This window comes from Nymphalis io, chromosome 20 (genome assembly GCF_905147045.1).
Source record: "Nymphalis io chromosome 20, ilAglIoxx1.1, whole genome shotgun sequence".
Lineage (NCBI taxonomy): Eukaryota > Metazoa > Arthropoda > Insecta > Lepidoptera > Nymphalidae > Nymphalis > Nymphalis io.
The window spans coordinates 8,909,633-8,918,579 of NC_065907.1; the positions used below are offsets into that span (position 1 = coordinate 8,909,633).

The 8,947-nt window shown below is 29.6% G+C and overlaps 4 non-coding genes across 4 annotated transcripts; 2 read left to right on the forward strand and 2 right to left on the reverse strand.

The window, feature by feature from the left end:
* The first annotated feature begins 607 nt into the window (after nucleotides 1-607).
* Nucleotides 608-679, forward strand: Trnah-gug (transfer RNA histidin (anticodon GUG)). The gene has a single exon. It is a non-coding gene; the product is annotated as a tRNA-His (tRNA).
* Nucleotides 680-1,090: 411 nt separating this feature from the next.
* Nucleotides 1,091-1,209, forward strand: LOC126776638 (5S ribosomal RNA). Its single transcript, XR_007669969.1, has one exon. It is a non-coding gene; the product is annotated as a 5S ribosomal RNA (ribosomal RNA).
* A 3,493-nt stretch (nucleotides 1,210-4,702) lies between these two features.
* Nucleotides 4,703-4,821, reverse strand: LOC126776639 (5S ribosomal RNA). The gene has a single exon (XR_007669970.1). It is a non-coding gene; the product is annotated as a 5S ribosomal RNA (ribosomal RNA).
* A 2,612-nt stretch (nucleotides 4,822-7,433) lies between these two features.
* Nucleotides 7,434-7,522, reverse strand: Trnay-gua (transfer RNA tyrosine (anticodon GUA)). The gene is given in 2 exon segments: nucleotides 7,434-7,469; nucleotides 7,486-7,522. It is a non-coding gene; the product is annotated as a tRNA-Tyr (tRNA).
* Between the last annotated feature and the right edge of the window lie 1,425 nt (nucleotides 7,523-8,947).

The following is an 8,947-nucleotide window of genomic DNA, read 5'->3' on the forward strand; positions in this document are numbered from 1 at the left end:
ATTTCATTAAGTAGATAATGAATGTTTTGTGTTGTATATAATATATACCTACTCAATGCTTTCAACGCAGTAACATTGAGTACTTAATTTAAATAAAAATATGCGTTACTTTCCCTTCTCTGCCTCATAAAATGTATTCATTGCACTAATAAAATAAGTAAGTAGAATGTTAAATAAAATCACTATCTATAATCATTGTGTAACTAAGTTTTAAAACTAGTACTAATGCTTTATATATTGGGCATAATTATTTAAAAATTATCAAATTATTATTTTATAATTATTATTATAAAATTACAGTTTGCGTTATCTGAGGCAGTAAGCTCCAATTACCTAAACGCATAAATAAAACGTTAATAAAATACTTACTATTAAAATATAAATAATACAATAAAAAAGAACGTCAATTTATATAGATTATAAAATATTTAAAAAAAAAAGAACATTGGAGTAGATATCGATTCTATTTTTAAATTCGCATAACTCAAGCAAACGCAGCATGGCATCTTATCCTCTTCTAATGTAATACAAGTGAAAGAGAAAAACGTCTCATCAATATTTGAATTAAATAGTTGGTTATTTCACCGTATCATTCATTGCTCCGATAGCCGTGATCGTCTAGTGGTTAGGACCCTACGTTGTGGCCGTAGTAACCCAGGTTCGAATCCTGGTCACGGCAGTGTCAAACACTGTTACGGCGGACATATATTTTTCATGTTTATATGTTTTATACATATAATTAATAAAACATAATGTAAAATATAAGATTTTCTTAATATTTTCGCAAAGAACTCAAATTTAAAATTTACAATGAAATTTATAATGTACACATAATATTCTAATTACATTTCATTAAATTTAAGTTATTGTTATTTGAAACCACATTAAATTTTGAGACTTTAGGAATGGTTTTAATAAATTTTACGATAATAAATAAATCCATATAATTTATTAAACATACGCTAAGAATAGCTGATAATATTGTGTAAATTATTTAAAAGTTAATAACATAAAACAATTTTAAAGACTACGTAACAACATTGATTTATGTGGTGAGCGAGATATAACTTAAAATTTTTACAGTCTCCCAGCCAACGTCCATACCACGTTGAATACACCGGTTCTCGTCCGATCACCGAAGTTAAGCAACGTCGGGCGCGTTCAGTACTTGGATGGGTGACCGCCTGGGAACACCGCGTGTCGTTGGCCTTTTTAGTTTTTTTTTACTGAATAATTTTTTTTTTCAGCTGTATACTACATTAAATAAAAATCTAAGTGTGAAGCCATTATCTTATTCCCAATGTATTTAGATATATTTTTTAAATTAATAAATATGACATAAATTGACTATGAAGGTACAATAACCTTCAAAATCAAATTACTAATTGTCTTCAGTATTTGTCTTAACTAATATGTCGAAAATATTTGGTCAGTATTTACAATTAGATGAACTTGGAAACACTTACTTTTTGACTAGATTTTATAATTTTACATTCTTTTATTATTCATTCAATTAATTATCTATACATTTATTTACATTTAAAATTCAATTTCATAGGTAAATCTTGCTTGATTGAAATAAATGAAGACATTAATATTAATGAATTTTTTACATCACATAACATTTTACAAATGTATCATATTATAATTTTTTTAACTAACATATTTTAGGCTCTTACAAGCACGTTTATACAATTTTTTTATAGTAAAACTTGGTAGTATGGCTTTGTGCAAGCCCAAGATATTTCATCGCTAAGCAGCAATATTTGGTGTTGTTCCGCTTTGAAAAGTGAGTTTGAAAAGTAGTAGTAGAAAGTTCCGAAGGTTGATGACGCATAGATGATGTACGCTATGGTATTTCTAACATCAGCTTATCTTTGGGTGGTGAAGGTGATCAGTTACCAGTCCACCTAACTATTTCATAATAAAAACCATGAATGATTGACCATGAAACTCGTAGAATTAACGAAAAGAACCCGCAAAAGTAGATAGTTACTCTTTTCTGACATTAAATTACATAATTACAATTACACAAGTAATAAATAAATGAAATCCAGTCCATATTTTTCTTTATATTTCTTTAGCTGATAAAACTGTACTAAGATTTTTTCTTAAGATATCTTTTTAACACTACTGTTTAATAACAAGTGTTTTTTTAAACAGAAAAATGTTTGCTAAGTACCCAATTATTGAGCAAATTTAACACCATGCGGGTATATTATGAGTCCAATCAATCAAATTCACTTTAATTTAGATCGTTTGCATACTAATTTATGCAATCGGGTGTAGTTGAAATCGTGTAGGTAATCTATTTATGCGCGTTATTTTTTATCTCCATCTTAATTAATATTAACAAATCAGTTTGTATTAAATAATTTAATCCGATACATAAAAATGATAATTATTATTATAATAATTCACATATAAGATTATACTCTTCAATAGTTCATTAATCATGTTCAATTATCTTACTAATTAGAAGGAAAGGAACCGAACATCATTTTGTTGCACAATTCGAACGTGAAGCGACGAATTTATGGTCTCTTTTTTCAAACTTATGGACTTATAAATGTTGTTTATCATTTTTAATATTTGTCTTTAGTCTTTGTTATACCACTATACACTATTTATGTATTAATTATAATATCCTGGGATATTATTCAGTGACGGCCATCTGATCTCAAGCTAAGCAGAGCTCGTACTATGGAAACCAGACATCTGATATACTACATATACTACTTTTCTTATACTTATATAGATAATTACACCCAGACTCAGGACAAACAGACATGTTCATGCACACAAATGTCTGTCCTGGGTGGGAATCGATATCTACCAACCACGCCAACCGGCCCGTCATCACGCCAACCGGCCCGTCATCTAAGTTTACTGTCATTAAAATTACAGACACAGACCTTACTCACACGTAGTGAAAGATATCGGTATGAGATCATAGAAAATTTACTATTTTTTAGAGATTTGACATATTCTTAAGAAGCGTTAGTTTACATACCGTGTATTTTTCTTTCGGATTCGAATATCAAATCAAAAATGGCAGACATCAATGTTTTACTAAACAGTCGCTAACTTTTTAAACTTTATATTCTTAATACATCTTTTATATAAATATGATTTAAAATTATTTGTATTTATAGAATTTTCTGATTTTCTCTAAACGTCAATTCGTTCTAAGCTTGCAGAAACATTTCAGTTATTATTTGCCAGTTGTTGGTACACATTAATAAACACAGGCACACAATAACACACATACATGCAAAACATGGAAATAATATTAACAATGCGGGTCATTAATCTCTCATCTTGTAATAGGAGATGGCCACTATCGCGTGCGAATACTATTCATTTAATCAATGACAATAACCACGTGACGTATATTTTTTTGATATATTACTTAACTAGCTACCGGCCGCAAGTGGAAGGATGGTGGCAGGTGTTACCTATGTGTTAAGTCAGGGTATAAGCAATGGCGTACTTACCCCATGGCCAAGGGGGCAGGTGCATGGGTCGGCAGGTCTTGTGAGGCAACAGCCTAGATGCCTTTCATTATTTTTTTGTTGTCTTTCCTAACGGAACTTGTAGAGCTGCCAGTAATTTTGCCACTGAGGCGGTCTTGATTTCTACGGTAGCTATTATTATTTAGTAAGGCTTAAAAGTTATTAATTGTTATGTCAATTGAAACGTATAAAATAAAATCATAAAAAAAAATAGTTGTAATAAGTACTTATCTAAATTCACGTTTGCGTCCGGGCTTAAAAAAGCCAATATGGCTGTGGCGCTGGCGTAAATATTTACTGAGGATTGCGGCTTCAAACACGACAAGCACTAATGAGATTTGAAGTACTTAATATTTGTATATAGGTAATACATTTGAGACTTGGCGGTGTAGCAAAAAATGTTTAGAAAAACAACACATAAATTTCTGCCATATAATTATGTATCCACAAAGCCTTTCAAAATGAAATGAGCCATTTGCCCAACGGTGAGTTTACAGGATCTTACATTATACCATTATTATATATCCAACCCACATCACTTTACACTAATAAAACGGCAAACAATTGGAGATTCAAGATTATTTTTTGATTATTACTAACGTCATTTCACTAATGAGACCATTTTAAACTTGCAGGTAAAAGTATTCCTTTATATATAACTGTATTTAAGACTAATAAATCTAGGTGTGTTCACTAATAAAAGATATAAATTGATACGTCGGGGAGTAAGATTGTTATAAAAATATATCAGGCGCAATAGAATGTCATTACGGCATATTCATAGCATTTTAAATTTTTTCTTAAATAATATATGTGTAGGTATTTAAAAGTAATTTGTTTATATTTTATTAAATTAATTTCGTAATACACAGCGTTCTACATTCATTTTTATACAATGATGGATAGTTATAAAATGGGGCAAACAAATTACACAATGTAAAAATCATATTTAAATAGTCATAATTATGTTGTAAAATTTATGTAAGAAAAAAATATATTTAAAAAATATTTATTTTATATATATTGTTTAATATATTTTGCTTATATTATAATTTCTTATATATTATAACGTAAGCGATAATTTGAAAATAACAAATTCAAAATATAAATCTTTTTTACAATACATAATTATGGATACGGTAGTAAAAAATCTTACTACTTTAAGAAATATATCAAAATAGCAAAAAGGCCAACGACACGCGGTGTTCCCAGGCGGTCACCCATCCAAGTACTGAACGCGCCCGACGTTGCTTAACTTCGGTGATCGGACGAGAACCGGTGTATTCCACGTGGTATGGACGTTGGCTATGTACTGATACAATTTATGTATCTTATTCATAAAATTTCTGAATAGTCTATAGGTATTTCAATTACCTTTTATCAGAAAAATTAATTTGACTTTTTAACAGCTTTTCATTAGATGTCAATTTCGAGTAAAACCAAATACAAAACTATTAATATTAATTTAAATTTTGACAATATTATAAGTGACATGACTTGGTCAAAGTGAAATCATCTCATGTCGTATCTACGTTTTGACACGTATATACGACTTACCGAGGCGACCGGGACCCCCTGGACATTCCACCAACCCGCATTGGAGCAGCGTGGTGGAAACCAAACCTCCTCAAAATGAGGAGAAGAGGCCTTTAGCCCAGCAGTGGGACATTCACAGGCTGTTTCGGTCGGTAAGTGACAATTTATTTACTTATTTAAGAAACAGTTCGTTTTGTTTCTTGTATATCAACTTAATTTTTGAAATTAACTGAGTAACTGATTAATCAACATAATATCTTTCTTCATTTGTCTATGGTTTCAGATTCCATTTTAATCTTTTCTTTTAACGATCTGATGCTCGAATACCGTTAATTAATGGTGACTTAACCCTTCGACTGCGAGTTTAAATAAATCACAAGCCAGGAAAGGTTCTCAAAGTTTTAGTTGTCAAAATTTGTGATTTGTTATTTTACATTTATTTTAATGAATTTCATTAATAAATTGAAATATAAAAGATATTAATACATTTTTCCTATAGTATCTATAATAGTATGGGCATCGTATAGTATATTTAAAACCATAAACAATAATGATAACATAATTTTGATCTAGGGGAGGCGGGCCATAAGCTATAATGTATAAATATTATATCTAGTTGAAAATATATTTGCTTAAGATTTTTATTTTTGTGGATTTTTTAAAAAGTTTTATTTTTGAAACTTTGAGCTGCACAATTTACGACCCTTCCATCAAGCCACTGATTCATCTTAACCCGTCACCGCTGATGGATCAAGATATTAATACCCAGTGCGTGGCGAATTTGACCAGCGTTAACCCTTTCTATGCATATTAATTGTATCAGCTCAATGCATGGAACGCTGGTTTATGTTGGTATAAAATATAATAATAAAAATGGTTTCTCATTTTTTTATATATACTTTTTAATATTAGCATACTACATACATAACTCAATTAATGTATTATATAAACTTCTTATGAAGACCTTTATTTTCTCCGCGTGAAGCCGGGCCTAAATTCAACGCACAATCATTTTAAAACAATTGTTATATAATTTTTTTAAAATTATAATATCTTTAATATATGTTATTAGCTCTTACTTGTATATAAAAAAAAAACATATTTTATATAAAAAAATAATTAAAACATCAAATAAAAATCAAAAATCAAGCGCCGTACAATACCCATCACTGTCAAAACTCAGTTAAGACACAAAACAACTAATAATAATAGTCGATGGCATGAAATTGCACCCACCCACATAGATTAATGACATCCACGACCAACAATGGAATAAGCCGTTTTTTGTACGATCCCTTTTCGATTTAACAGCAATTAAAAAGTTCTACAGGCCTTCTAAAGGGTTAACTTCATTTGCGCATAATTGGTCTTGTTCGTAGATTATACACGAACGTTTTGTATTTACGATAAGATTACGACAAGATTTTGACGCGATTTATATAAAATATAATGTATTTGTACAGATAAATAAATTATGACAGTTGAAAAATTCGATTTACAAATATTTAATTTTAGAATTTGTCAAATGATTGAAATTAAAACAAGTTAAAGTTTGAAGGTAAATGTCAAAATATGAAGTGAAACTGAACTGCCAGTTCCAAATTTAAATTATTACGCACCCAAATATATCGTTGCTTGGCGGTTAGATTGATTATAATGTGGCAACTGTCTATAATGCTGGACGCGATGATTTAAACGGACTTGTAGAATTCTAATTAAATAAAAATATATCGATTTGATTTGATTTAAATTATATTTTAGAAAAGCAAAGAAAAACTATTTCAAAAATACATAAAAAAATATATATGTATGTATGTATATATATTTGTTGTTTAAAATAAGAACATTCGGGATAACAATAAATAAAATTATACGACGCTTAGACATAAGTAGGACTTTTTTTTATTTTATTTTTAATACCACTTGTAAAATGTAAGAGGTATTCATACCGCCATTACTAAATGTATCAAATTCGATAAAAGACAGATTTTTGAATTAATTCTTCGAGAGTCGACAATGGGGTTTTCATGTAATTGATTCATCATGCTTCCGGAATTTAGAAATTGTATTGCAGTTGAGGGTTAAGTCTTTGTATCACTGAATTCAATTTTCTGTAAGTTGTTTGCGGGTTTTTCAGGATTATTTTGCATTGGGGAGTAATTTAATTAAGTTTTGTTCTTTTCGGTTTAAAAAAATGATTTATATGTAAAATTGTTTTTAAATATTTATTTCTTTGTATCCTTATTCGACTTTAATTTTCATTTAGCTATTAATATTGTACATAAAAGTAGCCTAATAATTTTAATTAAATAACTAAATTAAAAAACAAAAAAAATATATTATAAAAATATATAAATAAAAAATATAAAACATAAAAGTAACTCCTTCGAGCCGGATTTGAACCAGCGACCTATGGATTCCCATATCAGTTACTCTACAGTCCACCGCTCTACCAACTGAGCTATCGAAGGTATGTAATAAGTGTCGAAATTTTGTAACACTATCTTAAGGTTATCGAACCACTGATAGCAGATGTTCAACTTACGTAAATTGAATGTATAAAGTATTTTTATCTATTGAGTTATTTCATTTTGGAGTACGTAAATATATTATATGCTGATAATTTATTTGCCATATTATGACATGAATATTATCTTGATAACAATTATAGTTAAATAAAAAAATTTTAGTAAGTAAGTATGAGACTGAATTGATATGAAATGAAAGATGTTTTTTTACTGTCATGTAGGTAAACCGAATGGACTACCTGATAGCGAGTGATCAGCACCGCCCAAAGGCATTGGCACTGTAAGAAATATTAACCGTCCCATGCATCGTCAATGCGCTACCAACCCTGGGAACCAAGGTGTTATGTCCTACTCCCTTGTGCCTGTAATTCTCACTCTCCCTTCAAATTGGAACACAACAATACTATAATTGATGTTTCGAGGTCTAAATGATGAGTAGGTGGTACCTAGTGCATACCCAGATGGGTTGCACAAAACCTTTATTAAATGCAATAGTTATAATTTATATAACTCATAAATATATGTAGATGTATAGTTATGTACTATGTGTAATATATAATGATCATAGTTACTTTTGGAGTTATACATTCGCATTCAACGGAGCATAATCGAAAATAGATGGAATCGTATACGGCGAACTGCGTAAATATGTAATTAGGTACATAATAGGTACATATATTTTCTTTGTAGCTAAGAAATGAAAGCTGTTGGTCACTCATGTTTATGTTAATACATACTCTTTATATAATATACATAAACGTTTTTATAATAAAACTGTTTGTGAATTATTAATATTATTAATACTTGAGTTTTGGTGTGCATATGGATTTCTATGCGATGATACGAATATGATATTCAAAATATGCGCAAATTTAATTTTCAAGTTCAATTCGAAGAACATTTTTAATGTGTTTCGAGTCTAGTGCGCTAAATGTTGCTGTTAGAAAAAATGTTTCCCACAAAAGTTGTTGGAAATAAAAATATTATAATTTTCTGTTAAAAAAAAACAACATTAATAAAATATTTTCTTTTCGTATTATAATTACAATGTAATTATAATTATTGCTCGAAGGAACAGTAGTTAAATTAAATATAGTTAAATGCCCGGAGTCCAAACAGATACAGACCCGAATTACTTTAGAAAAATATATGCGAATTCACCACAAATCACGAACGATTAGGAAAACAGGTAGAGACAAAATGGCGAACATCAAGATAACAACATCAGGCTGCAATCAGAATCCGTATTCAGCGTGTATATTTCATCGAGAGAGAAACACTAAATTATCTAAATGGAGATCGCTCCCCAATCAGGAACCAACGATGGGGGATAAGACTGGAAAAGATACAATATTAAAATGTACTTTA